At 41.0% G+C, this 21,724-nt stretch overlaps 1 protein-coding gene across 1 annotated transcript in view; it reads right to left on the bottom strand.

The window, feature by feature from the left end:
• The window catches only part of LOC131227417 (probable RNA-dependent RNA polymerase 1), a 61,773-nt gene extending 53,109 nt beyond the window's left edge, over positions 1-8,664 (bottom strand). The window contains exon 1 of the mRNA XM_058223223.1: positions 8,604-8,664. The gene's annotated coding sequence lies outside the window, so the exon portion shown is untranslated. The remainder of the gene's footprint in view (positions 1-8,603) is intronic.
• Between the last annotated feature and the right edge of the window lie 13,060 nt (positions 8,665-21,724).

The raw sequence follows: 21,724 nt of genomic DNA, 5'->3' as shown, positions 1-21,724 counted from the left end.
GCGATGAGCCGACTCTTATGTGGGGGAGTCGGGTCATCTTTAGGCCTTTTCCCCTGACTGAGAGGGGATGCCCTGTCAAATTTTCGTGGGATAACGCTCTAACCCCTTCTTCAAGGGATCAGTTTGTTTAGTTCGCCTCTACATGTGAGAGGCAACTTTTCCTTAGTAAATAACTCATTCATGTAGATAAAAAGAGACGAATTTCATTAAGAGCCTTAAAGGCTTGTCGCTCGGAGGCATACATCTGTTGAGAGCCTCAAAGGCTATTTCGTCATGGATAGTAGACTTTCAGGTGCTCAGCGTTCCAGGGGTGGGGGAGCTAATGGCCCTCGAGGTCTTCTAAGTGGTAGGAGCCCGGTTTGGTCAACCGAACGACCCAGTAGGGCCCTTCCCAGTTAGATCCGAGTGTCCCAGCCCCCGGCTCAGTCGTGTTCTGGAATACTGGGTGAAGGACCAAGTCCTCGGGACGGAACCGCCTGGTCTTGACTTTCGAATTGTAGAATCGCGTAACCTGTTGATGTTGAGCTACGACTCGGAGCCTAGAGATATGTCTGATTTCTTCGAGCAAATCCAGGTTAGCCGCAATCTGCTCGGAGTTCTGGTTTTCTTTGTAACTCTTAACCCGAGCCATAGGGATGCCAATTTCAACTGACACCATCGCTTCCGAGCTATAAGAGAGCGAGAATGGAGTTTCTCTATTTGAGGATTGAGCTGTGGTCCTGTAGGCCCAGAGAACGAATGGGAGTTCCTCGGCCCAGCTGTCTTTCGCTTTCTCCAACTTCGTTTTAAGATAGTGCTTGTTAACTTTATTGACTGCCTCCACCTGTCCATTGGACTGAGGGTGTCGAGGAGAAGAGTATGCATTTGTGATGCCGAGTTCTTGACACATGCTTCGGAATTTATCGTTGTCGAACTGTCGGTCATTATCTAACACAATGATGCGCGGAATCCCAAACCGGCAGATGATGTTTTTCCAGACAAAATCAATCACCTTCTGTTCCCTGATTTTAGCAACAGGCTCGGCCTCGGCCCACTTGGTGAAGTAGTCGACTGCAACAATGGCGAACTTAACTTACCGTTTTCCTGTAGGCAGAGGGCCAATGATGTCGATTCCCTACTGAGCGAATGGCCAGGGACCGCTCATGGGAGTCATTTCTTCAGCGAGTTGCCTCGGCACGACTGCAAAGCGTTGGCATTTGTCGCATTTCTGAACGTAATTTTTAGAATCCTTCTTGATAGTCGGCCAGAAATATCCTTGTCGAAGTATTTTCAGGGCCAAGGCTCGGCTGCCGAAATGGTTTCCGCATATTCCTTCGTGAATCTCCCGAATGACATATTCTGCCTCATCAGGTCGGAGACACCTAAGGTAGGGCTAAGAATGCCCTTTTTTATATAGGATACCGTCCAGGATGATGTATCGTGCTGCTCGGACTCTCAGTCCCCTGACTTCCGACCTATCCGAGGGGATCTCGCCGGACGTGAGGTAGTTAAAGATCAGGTCCATTTAGCTTGGATTAGCATGTACTGGATTGACTTCCTTCTTCTCCACTTTGTCGATGCTTGGATGTTCTATGAATTCAACGGGGATGACTCGCGGGATCTTCCCTTCCGCGGCCGAGGCAAGCCTTGCTAGGGAGTCAGCCCATGAATTTTCCGCTCTCGGGATCTGATGGATAGTACAACTCCAAAATCTTCCAATCAATTTCCTTGCCTCGTCGAGATAAACGATCATCCTTGTCTCCTTGGCTTCGTACTCTGTAGAAATATGGTTTACTACCAACTGAGAGTCGCATCGAACCTGAAGGGACTGAACACCTAGGCTTGCCGCCAATCTGAGTCCAGCTAGTAAAGCTTTGTACTCTACCTCGTTGTTTGAGACCTTGAACCCGAGTCTGATCGCGTATTAGATAGTCGTGGAATCAGGTGCGATCAGGACAATTCCGGCCCCGACCCCTTTAATATTGGACGACCCGTCCACATAGAGAACCCACCCCGGGTCCGATATCGCTTTTTGGTCATCTAAGGGGATGGGTGGAGTCATTTCGACTTCAGTACTGATCTCTTTTGCGCTCGGAGTAGTGAATTCAGTAATGAAGTCGGCCACAACTTGGCCCTTGATCGCTGTCCTCGAACGAAACTGGATGTCAAACTCACCAAGTTCGATGGCCCACTTAATCATTCGACCTGAAACCTCGGGCCTCTGAAGAACTTGTCTGAGAGGGGAGTCGGTCAACACAACTACAGAATGAGCTTGAAAGTATGGATGTAACCTCCGAGCTGAAACAACGAGGCTGAGCGCTAGCTTCTCCAGGGGTGGATATCTCATTTCTGCAGGTACCATAACCTTGCTCATGTAATATACGGGGTGTTGCTTGCTTTCAACCTCTCTGATCAAGGCCGAGACCGCGAGATAGAGGAACAGGGGCTCGCCTTCTTCAAGTTTGGATAGCAGGGGAGATGAACCCAAATACTGTTTTAGTTGTTGGAAGGCTTGTTCGCACTCTGACGTCCACTTTGCCTTCTTATGACCGTTTAGCTGTTGGAAGAAGGGGAGGCATTTATCTGTTGCTCTGGATATGAAACGTCCGAGCGCCACGATTCGCCCTGTGAGACATTGTATTTCCTTGACAGTCTGAGGTGAACTCATGTCGAGGAGTGCTTTGATCTTGTTGGGCTTCGCCTCGATGCCTCTCTGACTAACTTGAAACCCAAGAAATTTTCCCGAGCTGACTCCGAAAGCGCACTTCGAGGAATTCAGCTTCATTTGGTATTCTCGAAGGACGGTGAATGTTTTCCGAGATCCCTCAGATGATCGAACGCTTTAATACTTTTTACCAACATGTCATCGACGTATACTTCCATAGTATGCCCGATCTGCTTGGTGAACATCTGATTCACTAATCTTTGGTACGTAGCCCCAGCATTCGTTAAGCCAAACGGCATGACCCGGTAACAGTAGAGCCCCTTGTTCGTGACAAAGGTAGTCTTCTGCCTGTCAGGTAGATATATTGCGATCTGGTTGTACCCGAAGTATGCGTCCAAGAAAGAGAGTAATTCGTGTCCCGCTGTGCTGTCCATCAGCTGATCGATCCGAGGCAATGAGAAATTATCTTTCGGACACGCTTTGTTTAGATTCGAGTAGTCCACACAAACTCGCTATTTTTCATTGGCCTTCTTGACAAGGACTACATTCGCGATCCAGTCGGGGTAGTATACCTCCTCTATGAAACCAGCATCGAGCAAGATGGAGACCTCATCAACAATGGCCTCGTACCACTCGGCATCGAATGGTCTTCTTTTTTATTTTACCGGTTTATGGTCTGGGTCCACGTTCAGCCTATGGGCCAAGACATCAGGAGAGATCCCTGATATGTCTGCGTGTGACTATGCAAAGGCGTCTCTATGCTGTTGTAGGAAGGTTAGTATTTCAGACCGTTGCTCAAGGTTCAGTGAAGTTCCGAGCTAGACAGTCCTGATCGGATCTGTCTCGTCGAGTGGTACTTTCTCCAAATCTTCCACGGACGATTCTTCCGCGGGTCCTATAGGGTCCAGCATGTTGATGGTAAGTGTTTGCTTGACCGACCCCTTCTTGATTGCTATAGCATAACATCTCCGAGCCTCGCGATGATCGCCTCGGAGATATCCTATCCCACCCTTGGCAGGAAATTTCATCATCAGATGATAGGTGGAGACAGCTGCTCTCATTGCGTTGAGGGAAGGTCGGCCCAAAATAACGTTATGTACCGATGGTACGTTGACAACTAAGAAGTCCACCATAAGGGTGACTTGGTGTTGCCCTTCTCCCGCTGTCACAGGGAGGGAAATGGCTCCTTCGGAGATTACTCTTTCTCTGGCAAAGCCGTGTAGGGGGGTCTTCACAGGTCTGAGGTGAGACCTCGGAATCCCCATCCTTTTAAAGGCTTCAGAATAGATTACGTCTGCCAAGCTCCCGGTGTCGACCAAGATGCGTTATACCTTGCGGTTTGTTATGGTCATAACAACCACCAGGGCATCGTCGTGTGGGTGCTGGATTCCGCGAGCATCCTCTTCCGTGAAGGTCAGAGTGCATGGGCTGACTCGGAGTTCCTTGTTGGGCCGCCCGGTTAAGTGGACATAATGCTCCAGTTCAGACTTCCGAGAGTGGGCTTTCCGTGCCCTATTCGAGTCTCCGCCACCGAATAAGCCCCCGAAGATGGTACGGATTTTGGCGGGCTCTTCCACGACAGTGTCCAGCTGCTCTCTCTCTTCTTTCCGAGCAGCTTTTCCTTCTTTGGTATATCAGTACAGGTGTCCCTTCCAAATAAGGGTCTCGATTTCATCTTTGAGATCTACATAGTCCGCTGTGTTATGACCATGATCTCGGTGAAAACGGCAGTACTTACACTTGTCTCGATGATCTAAGTCAGCTCTCATACAGACGGGCCAATTCAGCAGCTTTTCTCCTCGGATGTCCAATAGAATCTGTTCGGTGGATGTGTTAAGGGGGGTGTAGGAATGGAACTTTTCCTCCGGTCTTCTGTTTGGGCGACGATCACAAGGGGCGCGATCCTCGGGTCCTTTGTTGGATGGCTGGGATTCCTCATTCTTAGGCCTCTTTCCTTTACCATTCGGGTCGGCCACTTGGACACTTTTGCGGGCATTGGAGAATTCTTCTGCGTTGGTATATTTCTGAGCTCTAGCAACGAGTTCGGCCAACATCTTTGGTGGATTTTTTCCGATGGAGAAGGTGAATTTTCCTTCTTTTAGGCCGCTGAACACAGCAGCGAGCGCCATTTTGTCGTCGTAATCTTCTATCAGTAGTGCTTCCTCATTAAAGCAAGTGATGTAGTCTTTCAACGACTCCTTCAGCTCTTGCTTGATGGCAAACAGATGTGTTGGGCTTTCAACTTCTCTTACCACTTATGAATTGGGTAAGGTATAGTCGACTCAACTCTGCGAAGGAACTAATAGAATTTGGCTTGAGCTGCCGATACCAACTCCGGGCGGATCCTGTGAGCGTGATTGAGAACCCTCAGCACATCATTGCATCTGTTGCCGTCTGGATCTGCATCCACGATCAATAAGCTTCCACGTGCTCAGATGGGTCTCCGGACCTAGAGTATTGGATGACAGGAGGAATCCGGAATCTCTAAGGCATCACCTCGTTCATAATGTCCGAAGTGAAGGGAGGTTTGGTCTCTTCCATCATCGCTTGAATGGCGGTGGGAACTGACATAGGCTGTTGTTTCTTTTCCAGCGCTAAGAACTTGTTGCTGAGCTCTGCGAACCATTTTTCCCAAGGGTCTTTGTTTTCTGCCATGATCTCTTGGGCGTCTTCTCTCTCTAGAGTTCTCCTTTCCCTCCTCTGTTCTAACTGATGATGGAGGTCCGTTGGTGCTAGGGCCGAAGTGATCGAAGCGTTGGTCGGAGCTCTAGTGGCCGTGTTCTGAGCCGAGACTCGGATTTGGGTTATGAGAGGATTTTGACCCAAAACCCACGTCTGGGGGTGTTGAGGCGCTTCGTGCCTCATGCTGCTTGGTGCGGAGTGAGCTTCCACGACAAGGCCGATCGGCTCAAGAGCAAGGTTTTCCTGAGTTGGGCGTAGTTGCGGCTCCTATTGTTGCTTCATCCGATTTACTTTGTCACGCAGAGCCTGTATCTCGTTCTGGCTCGATACTTACTAGCCCGACTGCGAGAACGCTAGGAGGGCCTTGAGGCCGATTCTGCATGAAGCAGTGAGGAGGAGCGAGTCTGTTTATTTGGCTCTGGCTCTGCGGGTACTGCTTTCTTCTTTCCTCTAGTCATTATGCTCGAGAACAGGGACCTGACCTTTTGTATCAATTTCCCACAGACGACGCCAAAAATGTTAAGGTCAAAATCTGGATCACCCTCCACTCCGTGAGAGGAACCCTCGACGAACGCTGTGGCGCTGCACTCCCTAAGCCACGCGCGTCTCGTTAGGGTCACCGGTTCGCGAGTCTAAGTTGAAAGGTAGAAGGAGAGTGCAAGATCTTACGTACCTGTAGCAATGGGGTCTTGACGTATTTATACCTGACTGTCAGATGGTCTGAGTCCGTTAATCTTGGCACAATTCACTCAATCAGGAGGATTTTTAGATCGTGGGGATATCGCACGTGATTCAAGGATCATGTAAGATATTATGCACATCATGCGTATCGGCGAGCGACATAACTGGCCACATCCACTTATGGTAGTTTCTAAGCTTAGCTCATGGAACGTCCACCTCAGGATCTAGCCTTGGCTCGATCCTTCTGACAACTACGGTCTCAATCAGAGCAGTTACAAGCCTTCATCGAACAGTGACCACATTTACAGTCCAAGCCAAGCTGATGGCCTTGGCCTCTAGCCAGTCGGACGTTCTGAACGGCTTTTTCATGAGGTCCGAGGTGAAGTGTCGGGCCTATTTTATCAAGTTGAGTTTCCTCCTATTTTAGTCTTAGATTGTCTTGAGCCGAATCGGTCATTAGTCTCAGAGCCGAAGCAATTTTGAGGCTCATCGGTGAATCCTTTAGTTGTGGGCATCACATAGAGTAGTCGTCTATCCGATCGGGTCAGCATGACGTCGGCCCTTGGAATTATAAGGGGCTTGGATCTTCCCATAACATAATTCATACAATTTATATTTTATAGCTTTTACATATTTTCAGTGGGCCATACGATATGATACTCAAGTGGGCCATATGATATGAAACAGTGGGGGAAATGAATGCCTCTGGTTGAAACCTTCTTAGGATCCACCTTGATGTTTATATGTCATCCAAACTGTTTATAAGGTCATTTTCATTGAGATGAAGCGAAAACACCAAAAACTTAACCGATACAAAACTATTCACGTTCAAGTATTGCTAAAAAAACAAAAAGCCTCTCATCCACTTCTCTATTGCATCATTAGTTGTTTTTTTTAGCCTCTCTGTAGAATATTAGAAATATTTTTTTTCTCCATTTTTTTTATGGATAATGATATTTTAATTTTCAATCAAGTACTTGAGGTTATTTGAATCAAATGAAATGATTTATTTTTATTTAATAAAAAATAATTTCTTCATAATGTAAAACATTTCCAAACATAAGATAGGGCAAATGTGTCAAATTAACAGATTTCAAACATTTCAGATATTTGTTAACAAATAGGTTGTTTCAAATTCAATACTTAATTTTAGACTTCAGCAATAGTTATCAAACAAAATTTTCAACTTTAGATTTAGATTTCGTGTTCAGATTTTAGATTCAGGCTTTAAACTTCATATTTGACAAACGGTGCCTAAATATCACGAAAGATGGCTCAGATGAGTGGGCCCACAGGATCCAACAGTCTACACAATCTTGGGACCTTTCCATAAAGCCAAAGATGAACGGCAAACATCTAGAGATCCACCTAACTACTAGCAAGAGGATCTTGATCATCCCTCTGATTCTACCGTTGAGATGGCCCCCAGATAATGATCAATGGCTTAGATCATCCAAAGGTGGGCCAAATGAACATACGAGTATGATCTCTCCCAGGTATTTTTCTTGGAATTTAGATACCTTATACGAGGGATTGCGGAGGCTTTGGATGAGAGAGAGATTATCCCATTTCATCCGATCTTCCCATCTTCCCCTCTTCCCAATCATATTTATGTTGAATCTGAAATTCAACTCAAAAATACAAATAATAAAGTAGAGAAATTAATTAGAAGGAAACTTGAGTGGGACCCATCCGCAAATGGTTGCCCACAAGAGGACCCCATAGGCCCATATACAACGTATCACACCAATCAAACAACCACAATCATCTTATTCCGGCTGTTGAAGTTAGACCCAACATGTACTACAATCCAGACCGTCCAAATAGGCAAGCCCATTGTGGATGGATCAACGTAGCCTCAAAAATCAGGCTGATCAAACAGCCCCAAACATCTGATTCCAGCCATTGTCTGGCCGGCATCAAATGGTTATGGTTGTTTGATCAATGTGACTTTGAGGCTATGCACCATCCACAACCTGCTCAACAATTTAGACGGTTAAGATCCATGCCACGTTCACGGTGAACAAACCACCACCATTATTAAAATCACGACAGACTATCACCATAGTCAGCACCCATATAATACCAAAATATCCAATTTGAGTACTCTTCAAAAATAAATAAATAAATAAATCCGTTTTTATGAAATGCAATTAATGAAAAATCAAATTAACTTTCTACAATTATGATCCCTAATGCAGAATAAAAAGAATTAAAAATCAAACAAATAAATACTATGAAGAATCATAAGAACTTCTACTCAATTCCAGCAGAAATTCCAGTTCAATTTCTATAGAAATGAAGAACATCACTATGCAAAAACCTCTGTTATCTCCCAGAAATCCTTGGAAAAAGAGAGTAAGAACAAAAAAAATCTCAAATGGGTATTGAAAGAAAGCAAATACACACCAAAATCAATCAAATAATCTCAACTTTACTTGAGAAATTTCTGAAAGGAATGAAGAACACTACCATGCAAAAACGTATAATCTCCCAAAAAAAAAAAAAAATCTTCAAACAATAAAACCAGAAGTAATAATCTCAAACGGGAATTGAAAGAAATCAAATCCACATTAAAATCAAACAATGATCTCACCTTATGCTTGAGAAATTCCTCCTACTTTGAAGCTTGGGAGAGAGGAAGAGAGTGTGTGCGCCCGTTGGGAGCTTTCGCGGTAGTTTTAATTCTAGAGAGCTGTGTATGTATGAAGAATTTCGGTCCTCGATCAGAGGATTTTTACAGTATACTCGGGTTTTAGCTCTGATAAGTGGGGACATGATTATGTAATAATCCTGATCGTTCATTTTGTTTTTTCTTTTTTCATTATGGTTGGACTGTAATAAGAATACTCATAAATGGGAGTACTCTATCTACATGTGTGTTCTTTTTTTTTTTATGGTGGACCGTCAATTTCAAGACTACTGATTCGAGGTTTGGATTGTGAGATCAAAGAGATTTCTTGGTAATAGCCCATCCACAGTGGGGTCCATGTATTCAACGGCGTAGATCATTGAAAGATTGGAATGCGGGCCCCACTTTCCATGACTTAAACACTAAGTAAATCATGGGGTAAACTGCGATCGAGGATCATATGACTCTGTCCGCAGGTAAACGAGCGAAATATTAGAAACGTGGAAAGGAAACGGATTGCCTGTGAGAGATTACTGTGCACATGTTGTCGGAAGCAGTGTGGGCCCTGCAGATTTTCCCTTGAAAAATCCACTCCGTCCATCAGTTTTGAAGATAACAATGAGACAGAAATCTAAAAATCAGACAGATCTAAAATTCATGACGGCCATACCACACATTTCCTTTCCTAATGTTTCATTTGGTGTGGCTTACCTGAGTCTTGAATCTTCCTGATTTTTAAAAATCTTCCATCTCGTGGTCTTGCAAAACTGATGGACGTAGTGGATTTATCATGGGCATCTCTTTAGGTCCCACACACCTTAACAGTGGATCTCTGTGCTCTGAGGTCAGGTGATCCGATTCGGAATGCGCGTTACGTTTCCACCAAGAAGCGGATTGCCTGTACTCCCGGTGGTCAGAAGCTGTGGGCCCACACGTGGATGGCTGTGATAAATTCACTCCGTTCATCAGTTTTGCAGTATCAAGATAAGATAAGAATCTACAAATCAGGCGGATCAGATATTCATCAGTTTTACAGTATCAAGATAAGATAAGAATCTACAAATCAGGCGGATCAGATACTCAGGTAGGCCATGCCCAGTGTAACAGCTGGGATTGAAAAGACACATTTGTGCTTCCCGTTTATTTAGTGAATGTTTTGGATGGCATATAAACATCATGATCATTTTGAAGATGGTTTTAATGGTGGATGTTTTTGTTCTGATGTAGAGCGGGTCGCGGATAGTTTCATGGTCAAGATGGATCAAAAAACGCCCAATCAACGATAGAAGTGATCTGGACTGTCAAAACTTAAATCGAACGTATTTCCTAATCCGGAATGAGTTATGACATAAAATATACAATCGTCGAGTAAATTGAGTTACTTTAGCCACTTAACTCCACTAATTTAGACATCACAACCGTATATAAATAATAAGTTTACTATTTATAGGAGGTTGCGAATTCTAAGAGTTTTAGTTGTAATATGGTTCTGAAATTTCTATTATTGCTTGGTATCTTATTTAAAGGTTGTGAGCCCATTTATTTTATTGTTTTCCTCGTGAATTGAAGTCTCTGCGAGGCGTCGAGAGAAGTTCCATGGATTGGATTTGGAACAGTTACCCTGAGGAAGATAGTGCTCGACCTCACATCCTTCCCTACATCATGTTCCCACTATTTCGTAGTGTGACCCACTTGAAATTCTGATCTAATTTATTTTTAGCTTCTGGTCCTACTGTAGTCTTTTAAAAACTGATGGGAGTGATTTTGTTGCGGGAATTACTGTGGGCCACACAACTTCTAACAATAGGGATATGCCGGAGCCAGGGGATTGCTAATGACTGGGCAGAAGACAAGACAGTGCTATGTGGACGCTACAATAATGCATATGTTTACCTATGTTGCCCATTCATTTTGGATTATTATTTTAGGGCTAAAAAATAAGCCGATCTAAATCTTAAAAAGGATCCAACACATGAAAACAGTGGTGGTGGAAGGCTTACCATTAAAAACCTCACAGGCCATATGCGTGGGTCAGTTTGCAATCTGTGTCCATGGAAACAATGGGAGGCATGATGGGACCCCCTCATCCGTGGAATGGACGGTACCTGTTATTTAGTTTGATTTTAATGGACAGTCAAATCTATAGAAGTTACATGGATAATCGAAGGCACGTGTTTTAAGATGAGGTCTGAAAGCCCCACCCCAATTGGTTGGCCTAGGATCACATTGTACCAAAATCATCCTCATCCACTCATCAAGTGGGTCCACTATAGAAAAATACACCTAGCCATTGATATATTTCAAGATACCCACCTAGGATTGTTTGTATTAGTGGGCAGTGGGATCAGATAACTTTGGTGGTCTTTCGGACTATCAACTGTAGTACCGAATTTTTAGGCTTTTATTATTATTGTTGTTTCCATGCTGCTGCAACTGTCGCTGTCGTCGTCGTTGTTGTGGTTGTCATTTTTCTTCTTCCCCTTCTTTTTATTTTTTTATTTTTTATTTTTAATCCGCTTTTCATAGTCTAAGTCAATCGAAGTCCGTCTCATCATCACAACGACGGGGTTTCCACGAAGGGAGTGGATACGGTGCAGCTCGGCCACACCCAACACGGTGCGGCCCTGATGTGCGGCCCTGATGTGGAGCCTACCTTGATATATATATTCTGTATATCCAATGTTCATCCGTTTTTTCAGATCATCTTAGTAAACGGTCCGAGAAATGAAGCAGATTCAAATCTAAGGAACCATACCATATGAAACAGCGGGGATTGAACGCTCACCATTAAAAACTTCCTAGGGCCCGCTGAAATACCCACCCTAATGTTTATTTTACATCCAACCTGTTAATAAGGACAGACATATGTAGATGAAGGTAGGAATAAATAAATATCAGCTTATGTAGATGAAGGTAAGAATAAATAAATATCAGTTTGATTCAAAATTTTCGTGGCCCACGAGCCTATTTTAATGATTATTCACTAATGTTTCCTTTGGTATAGTCCACCTCATATTTATATCTGCTTCAATTTTGGCATCATTCCTCAAGAAGAGCTGGAAAAGCGAATGGACGGTGTGGATATACAAAATATACTTCCAGGTGGGCTCCACGCTCAGGACCACACCTAATCCGCTCCCTGCAAAAGTGTATAATTAAGTACGCTGCGGGAAATTAAAAAGAAATTCAGTCCTCCTAGGCTCTCATCAATGAGCCCATTCAGCTAGAGAGTGTACACAAGTGGGGCCCATCCTTCGTCATGGATGGCTCATCTTATCTTGTTTCAAGTGGGGCCCATGGTTCATTCCCCTAACTGTTGATATGAGGGGCCCCATGCATCAAAAATCTTTCTTACCGGTAAATCTCAACCCTTTAATAAGGGGTGTACATTGAGTCGAACCGATTCGAGCTAGCCTCAGCTTGACTCGGCTCGGTCACTGGCTGACCTCGACTCGACTCGACTTGGTCCTCAAGCCTGACTAGCCAGCTCAGCTCAGTTTAGTCAACAGCTTGGGCCAGCTCGAGCCAAGATCCAGCCGAGTTCACCATCAAGGTATTTCCACACACTTCTGAACTGCAACTTTAAAATCTCACTATTTTACAAATAGATTGATGGTTTTATTGGTGTTTTATCAAACACCTTTTAAGCAACATAAAAATCAAGAAAAACAAAGAGAAAAAAGAAAACCCCATATCTAACAGGCAGATGCACATAAGATAAAGAAGTAGGAGCTGATGACAGAGAATGCTAACTTGCGGACGTTATTACGTTCAATGCAGGTAATTACCTTGTATTTATCATTATTCCCACTTATATCCAATGGAAGTTTCAGAGAAACTACTTATTTGAGAAGACAGTAGTCATGCATGGCTGGTAAAGAAATCATCTTAGATTCAAAATTACGTTGTTTATTGCAAATTTTACCTCTCTTTTAATCAGTAAAATACATGTGCATACAGATCCGAGTTCGATTCAAACTAGATTCGATTCGAGCCGAGCCAAGTTAGGGTTGCTCGAACTCGGCTCAAACTCATTTTTGACCTCAAAAAATCAACTTGACTCGGCTCGAACTCAGCTTCGAAAGCTGAGCAAGCTAACCCAGCTAGCCCGGTACGGGTACACCCCTACCTTCAATCGGTGGCCAGTCTCAAGGGATTAAAAAAACAAACATCAACGATAATTCAACCTAACAAGCTAAGCATCGGACAGCTAAGACCTTCCAATATGGTAGACGTCCACGTGGGACCCGACTCCTACAGAATGGAAAATCCCACAGTCTAATTAATGCTCATGATGACCGAATCAAGTGTACTTTTGACTTATCCTTCATTTAGTGGGCCCCACGGATTGGAAGGGGATGTATGTCGCATCACGCATGCTGACGTCATATAGTTTCACACGGACGCGGACTCTACCTTTCACTATTTTCTATTCGGACAAATTCATGCGCTACTCGCGAAAGCCGATGTGCGTATCCTCTTCTCTCCGCACGAGCCAATGTATCACATTTGGAAGATCCGGATCGTACATCTCGTGGGTCCTATCTTACGTATTCCATGGCCAGAAAATTATTCCATTTCACAGTAAAAAATATGGTATTTAAGAATATTGGACCGACAATTCACATTGAGCCTATACTTGAGGCGCATATACAATTCATGCATTATTGATCATCAGCATGTAATGCATGTACGATGTGTTCACCTTATTAACGGTCTGGATCTGTGTCACGTACGCCATTGGCACGTGCCAGTACACTGGTAGAGTGGTCTTTTGATGGCTACTCGCGAGAGGCGCACTTCTGTCAAAGTCTACGCCAGTAAACCAAAGTCCGGGAGCGGATTAGGTGTTACCCGGGTAACACCTTAGTTGGTATTACTCTAACCATGTGGGGCCACCTTGACATATTTTATGAATATCTACGCCGTCCATATTATTTTCCATATTATTTTAGGACACAATACAAAATATTAAGGAGATCCATGTCTTAGGTGGACCATACCAATAGAAAGAGTGATGAATAACCATTGAAACTTTTTGTGGGCCACAAAAGTTTTAGATCAAGATTTTTTATTTTATTATTATTATTATTATTTGCATTTTCCCTTCATGTAGATATTCTTGGCATTATCAAGATGTTAGATTTCAAAATTTTTTTAAAGAAAGCCTCGTGATGGGCCCTTTGGAATTTTTAACGGTGAGCCACCCAATCACCACTGTTTCCTGTGTCATGGACCGTCTGATATCTTAATCTACAAAATTTTTATTGGATACCTTACTAAAATGGTATGGAGAAATGGATGAACTGCGTGGATATACAATACATCGCCTACGTGGGCCCCACGGTAATGGTAACACCTAATCCGCTCCCCCATAGTCCTCCCATTTTAATGTGTGCATCTCACCCCACCAGTTATGGTCCACGCGCAGAATCATTTGGGACGCGGATTGCCTGCGACGACACCGCAGGAAGTTCCTAGGAAACTTGCAAGGAAAGCGGATTGCGTACTGAGCGCGACTAAACTCTCTGGGTCCCCGGGAAACGGATTGGCTACTCCCCCTGCCACCAGCCCCGGGGCCAGTGGTCGATGCTCTGTGGGCCCCACCATGATGTATGTGTTTCATCCATTCCGTTCATCCATTTTTAAAGATCATTTTAGGGTTTGATGCCTAAAATGAGAGGGATATAAATCTCAGGTGGAACACACCATAGGAAAACAATAGTGATTGGATATCCACCATTAAAATCCTCCTAAGGCCCAATGTATTGTTTATTTGACATCCAATCGGTTGATTAGGTCATACAGACCCAGATGAAGGGAAAAAAAACAAAGATCATCTTGATCCAAAACTTGTATGGCCCCCAAAAAGTTTTTAATGGTCTACTTTCATTCAACCCTGTTTCCTGTAATGTGGTCCACTTGAGATATATATATACCTAATTTTTTGTCTCATACCATAAAATGATCTAGAAAAACAGATGGACAGCATGGATGAAACACATACATCATGGTGGGGCCCACACATCACCGACCAATGGCTGGTGGCAGGGGAGTAGCCAATCTGTTTCCGGGTCCCCGTGGATGTATATGCCTTATCCACGCCATCCATTTGTTTTTCCCGCTCATTTTGGCGAGAGAACTCAAAATTGAAGCATATGCAAATCACAAGTATGCCACATCACAAAGAAGAGTGGGATGATAATATTCACCGTTAAAACCTTTGTAAGGTCTACAATGATGTTTATTTGTCATCTAGCTTGTTCGTAAGCTCATTGAGGTACAGGACAAACACAAATTTCAACTTGATCCAAAACTTCTATAACCTCTAAGAAAGTTTTCAATGTTAGCCGTATAAATTCATACAAATTCATGCTTTTCCCTGGTAATGTGGTACACTTAAAATTAGTATATGCTTCAAGTGTGGGCTCATGTTCTAAAATGAGTTGATAACATAGATGGACGACATAGATAAGACACATAAATCATGTGTATGCAATCAACGGTTACTCCTCCTTCCTAGTTATGAACGGACACGGGCTATGAGTGCCATTATATCTACACTATCCATTCATTTTTGCCATATTATTTTAGGCTATAAGTCTAAAATTAATTGAGGCAGATCCAAGCCTCAATTATACCACACCATGAAAAACAGTAGTGATAATGACACCCACGGTTAAAACCTTTTTAAGCAGCCCACCACGATGGTTTATTTTCATCCACGATTCATAGGTTCATATAGACTTGGATGAAGGGAAAAACACAAATATCAGCTTAACCCAAAATTACTATGGCCATCCAAATGTTTTCAATGGTAGGTGTTTAATCTCCCATGCATGATCTATCTGAACCTTGGATGTACCTCATTTCTGGGATTGTACCATGACAAAATGGATAAGAGGGTAGATAAAATCCATACATCACGGTGGCCCCTCAGAGCCCCTGTATGTTCCCAGCGAGGAGAGCCAATCCACCCCACTAGGCGGGCCCACTTATGTGAGAAAGATGGCTGTCTATCATCACACCAATTTAGGTTACTCGTCCTATTACTGTTGGTGGAAAAAAATAATAAAAATGAGAGAGACCGGACGATCCTCACCATCAATTGTACAATTAATGTTATCATGCTCAGTTGTCCAATTTAATATCTGAATCATATGACCAAGATCGTCTGATTGGTGTGAATTTCGGGCTCTTATCCAACCACAGTGCGATTCCATGTCACCCTATGCATGGTCTATGATGGATGGGACCCCACAACTTCAAAAGGGTGGGAACGTAGTCTCTCCCTCATCACATGCTGTCCACCTCTCCTGGAAGGTGGGCCCCACAATTTTCAGTCAAGGAAATAGCATCATCACAGCTGACACCGAATAAAGGTGAACTAAAGATGCCAGATGAAGGAAAAGCTTGCTTACTAAGAAACCAGGGGTGATTGGATCATGGTTTGAAAACTAGTACGGGTGGGGCCCACGATCGTACGGATACCCTAAAAAGGTGGTCCCGTCTCATACCTTGAGAAGGAAGTCGTCGTTTGGTCCAGTCCTCGTTTAAATATAATAAAATCAGGTGACAGTTTATTAACATTTTCTTAATGGTATTGGCCATGCACCATGGACTACATGTAAAGAGCATTTGGATCTTAAATTATTTAAGATAAGTTAGCTTATGCCTTAAGTAGCTAATTTTAATTTCTACTTATTAAATTAATGTGATTAAGTAATTTAAAAAAAAAGTTATTTATAATTGATCATAAATGAAATTCATTTATCTTAAATTAGTTACCAATCTATTGCTGGAAAAGTAGAAAAAGTAACTTTTTTGGTGGTATCCAAATGGCCCGAAGGAGATCCGGATAGTTCAATATAGGGCCGTTGGGACTTGTATCTGCTAGACATGGGTCTCTTTTGGTGATCCAAACCATTTATATAATGAGCTTCATCCTAGATGAGCAAATAAAAAAATCACAATGAAATATTTTAACCATTGAATTATTTAAAAGTTAAGGAGACTATCCATATTTAAAGGAAAATAGTCAAATGATCTAAAGGTTTGAAGCTAGAGCCCGGGGTGGCTATAGTTGTGTTCTAGCAAACTTAATTATAGTATTACATTTTAATATATAATCTTCCTCAAATGTAATAATGATTCATTCTCTTTGGATTGTGTCCTACCCCTACTCATCTCTAGCCAGGAGTACATCTCTTTTCTTAGATCATTTTAAGATATGAGCCCAAATAATGAAGCAGATCCACCGTTCAAAGCACCTATAATTAAGTTTGAAAATCATACATTGAAAAGTGATTCTATAATTAAGTTTGGAAATCTAGCGATAATTTAATGGAAATTTTAAAAATAGATATTTTTTTTTATAGTTAACTGCTGTTAAAGTTATATATAAATCAAAATTTTCATACTTTTAAACTATTTTCATAAAATAACTTACGTCTTAACCTATGGATATGTTGACTTTTGATAGAAGGTTAGCTCTTTTAGACATTAGGTGAAAGTAAAAATAGCATTTTTACATTTTATAACGGTGGCTTTCCACAGTTTTACCTCATTTCATGCTGGGACTTCCTTTTGCAGCAAATAGCAGTTCAAGGCGTTGTTTGTGTGGCATTGTTTGGTGTGATCCTCGGGGTAAGTTTGGTGGAGCAACTGCAGTGTCCAAGTGACATCCAATGTGGAGGATTCAGAACTTAAGTGGCCACAAAAATAAATTAGTGGTATTGAATGCAAACTATTTAAATTACCATTAATCATTGTTGCGTGAGGTAGCCTACCCCAATGTTGGATTTGCCTAGTTTTTGGGCTTATGTCCTTCCATGAGCTCGCAAATCCAATGGATGGAGTGGATGTCACAAAGGCAATGTTGGTAGGCCACACAACATGAAAAAGTAGTGATTAAACCCTACTATTGAAAACTTATTGGGGAACACATGCACCATGGTATGCCCCAGGAAGGTTTCATGGAGGGTGCGGTCATTATCCCCACTCTTTCCTATGATGTAGTCTACTTGAGCTTTAGATTTACCTCATTTTTTGGCTCGTCCTTGAATGAGCTAGCAAAACGAATATATAAAATGGATAAAACACACACATCATGGTGGGCCCCACAGTCGTGCCAACACATGCTCCAGGGATAAAACACATGCATGAAGGCCCTTTCTCCCTTGAACAACTCACGGGCCCACTGTGATGTTTGTGATAAATCGCTAGATCATTTTAAGGCATGGGTCCAAAAATGATGCAAATCTAAAAGGCAAGACCACATAACATGAAACAGTGGATATTGAAAGCCTACCACTGAATATCTCTTCCTGGAAAACTCATGAGTCTCACCTTGATGCTTGTGACAATTGACAAACCCATACTGTCCACCAGTTCTGTCATATCAGTTTAGGATATGAGTTCAAAATTTGGGCAGATCCAAAACTTAAGTGGGCCATACGTTCCTAAATAATGAGAATTGAACAGCCACCATTGAAACTTTCTCCCTTGAAAAACTCATGGGACTCAACGTGATGTTTGTGACAAACCTACTCATAGGATCAATGCTATGTTTGTGACAAATCTACCTTGTCCACCACGCTTGCTAGATTATTTTAAAGTGTGGGCCTAAAATGAAGTAGATCCACTACTTTAGTGGGCCACACGGCACCAAAAAGTGGGCACTGAACGTCCACCTTTGAATCTCTATCCTTTAATAAACTCATGGCCCCACTTGTAACAAATTCACTCTGTTCACCACTTTGGCCAAATCATTTTACGGTATGGGCCCAAAAATGAGACATCCGCAACCACTACGCCAAAATGGCCAATTTGCGATGTATTTTTGCGACGGATTTAACGACGAATTTAATCCGTCGCTAATGAAAAAGTCCATCACCAAGCTCTATCGAAAATCCGGTCCGAACGTCGCGGAATTTAGCGACGGACTAAGATCCGTCGCTAAAATCTTATTTATGACGGATTTTCGTCCGTCGTAACTATGAAACGTACGAAATCCGTCACAAATTTTGATTGGGCGATGGAAAACGAACAGTTGCAAATTCCCACCCAAAATACCAAATGGCGCGCTTTTCAATTACTTTTGCGACGGATTATGATCCGTCGTAAAAGGACTTTTGCCTTTAACATTTTTTTTTTTTCATTTTTTTTTAGAATATAGTGGAAAATTAAGTTTTTTTGTAGTCTAATAATTGTTTTTTAATAGAATTTCAGTGGTTTAATTGTACATATTTGTATCTAAGATTATTTTTTAACAATTGATTGAATGTAAAAAGAAAATTTATTTTGTTTTTATATCAAATGAGTGGAATTTTTATTTTTATTTTTTAATTTAAAACTAATATTTAAATGATTTGTAATATCAGGTGAAAAAGAATATTGAGAAGTTTAAAAAATTTAACAATGTTTGAGAAAAAAATTAGATTTTGAAAAAATAAAAATCGTGATTTAATAAAAATCTATTTTGTGGGAACAAAAAAGAATATTTAATAAAGTTGATAAATTTGAAAAAAAAATTAAAAAAAGCATTTGATTTTGAGAAAAATAATATCCTGAAAAAGAAAATTAAAAATATTTTTAAAAATGTGAAAATTTTCACAATGTTGAAAAATGAAAATATTTTTAAAATGAAAATGAGAGTTTGAAATTTGAAAAATAAAAAATAAAAAAATTGTGAAGTTCAATAAAAATTGACAAGTTCGAATAAAATGCTTTTTAAAAATTGGAGAAGTGAAAAAGAATTGAAAATTTTAAAATAAAATGATATTAAAAAATCGATACTTTATCAAAAAACAAACATTTTGAAACGAAAAATAAATAAGTTGAAATTTTTTGTGATTTTAAAAAATATTTGAAAATGTTCAAAATTCGAAATTAAAAGAAAAAGTTATTTATAAAAACACTAAGATTTTGAAAAAATATATATAATTTAAAAAAAAAAATTGAAAAGTTGAAAGCAACATGATGCTTTTAAAGAAATAAAATCAGCATTTTGGAATTTTCGGGGAAAAAAATTTGTGAAAATTTAAGATATTTAGAAAAAAAAAAATTTGACTTTGTATTTTAATTTATTTTTTGAAATATTTTATAATAAAAATGATATTTTGTTAAAAGTTTTCAAAGAAAAATTAAGAGTAAAAAAATATACATTTTGAAAAAAAAATGTTATTTTTAAATGGAAATTGAAATTTATATGTGAAAAAAATATTTTTTAATAAATTATTAGGTACATCCACTAATTGAACATTTAACCGTTTTTGGACAATCAAATTAGTCCAGATTGAAGAGTAAATAACTTCATATGTTTAAATCAAATTTCACTCAGATTGTCGATCAATCTTGTATTCCCAATACCTTTCTCACATGTAGCTAGCCTGATTGGGGGGAGTAACTAGTCAAATTGAGGGTATTGATCAATAAAATAGAGTGAATGGACTATACATATAAAATGGGCTAAATATTATTGTCAAAATTGTGACCTAACCTATTGACCTCGCGAGAACCTACGAATTGATGCTAATAAGTTTTGTGGGCCCCATCATGATGTGTGTCGAACATCAACACCATGCATTTAATGTGTCCCCTTTAGGTTATGAGATATTTCAAAAATCATCCGTAAACGAAACTCAGGTGGGCCATACCATCTAAAACCATGTCAAGACATCTAAAAAAACATAAAAGCACTTGGTGAGGCCCACATGAGTTTTGGATGCGGCTAAAACTTAGTCTGACTCGTCATCTAAGTGGGACACATATAATGAGTGGGTTGGATATATGAATCACATTAAGGCAAGCCCAATATATGATTATGAATGTTTTAAGGAAACCCCTCTATATTTAGGTGAGTTAGTCATTACCCTTACTAGAGTAAACTCTGTGGGGTCCATTATTATTTATTTATTTTATCCACTCTGTTTATCCATGTTAACAGATAATTTGAGGTCTAAAGAACAAAAATGAAGCATATCCAAAGCTCACGTGGACCACACCACAGGAAATAGTGTGATTTAACCTCTACCATTGAAAAATTCTTGGAGGCCATAGAAGTTTTGGATCAAGCTTATGTTTGTGTTTTCTCTTCATTCATATATATTTGATATTATGAGTAGGTTGGATGGCAAATAAACGTTACTGTGGGCCCAAGGAAGGTATCAATGGTGGAAATCATTTTCCACATTGTTTCGTGTGGCATGGTCCACTTGAGTTTTGGATTTACTGAAAATTTGGGATCAACCCACACTGTTCATCCATTTTTCAAGATCATTTCAGAGAATTATTCAAAAAATGAATCATATCCAAAGATTAAATGGACCGCACCACAAATACCAGCATGGATGAGAACGGATTGGCTACTCTCCTGCCACCCGCCCGTTGGCTAGTATTCAGTGATATGTGGGCCCCACCATGATGTATGTATTTCATCCATTATGTTCATCCATTTTTACCGATCATTTTAGGGCTTGATCGAAAAAAATGATAGGGATATAAACCTAAGGTGGACCACATCATAAGAAAACAATATTGATTGGATATCCACCATAAAATCCTCTTAAGGCCCACAGTACTATTTATTTGACATCAAATCTATTGATTAGATCATACAAGCCCTTATGAAGGGAAAAAACAAAGATCAGCTTGATCCAAAACTTTTATGGCCCCCAAAAGGGTTTCAATGGTAGACATTCAATCCCCCACTGCTTTTTTCAGTGTGGTCCACTTGATGGTTAAATCTGTCTTATTTTTTGTCTCAAGCCTTACGATGAGCTCGCCAATTGGATGGACGGTTTGGATATAATACATACCTCACGATGGGACCCAAAGAACTTACTGACGATAAGCCAACTATTCATCTCCTTCATTTGGCGGGAAACAGAATAGCTACTCCCCCTACCACCAGCCTTGTGGCTGGTGATCGGTGCTCTGTAGGCCCCACTATGATGTAAGTGTTTCATCTATTCTGTTCATCCATTTTTTCAGATTATTTTACAGTTTTATACCAAAAATTAGTGGGAAATAAATCTTAGGTGGACCACACCACATGAAAACAATGGCAATTGGATATCCACCAT

The sequence above is a fragment of the Magnolia sinica genome, chromosome 15 (genome assembly GCF_029962835.1).
Source record: "Magnolia sinica isolate HGM2019 chromosome 15, MsV1, whole genome shotgun sequence".
Lineage (NCBI taxonomy): Eukaryota > Viridiplantae > Streptophyta > Magnoliopsida > Magnoliales > Magnoliaceae > Magnolia > Magnolia sinica.
The sequence above is the reverse complement of the archived record's forward strand: the minus strand, read 5'-3'. Positions and strand labels throughout refer to the sequence as shown.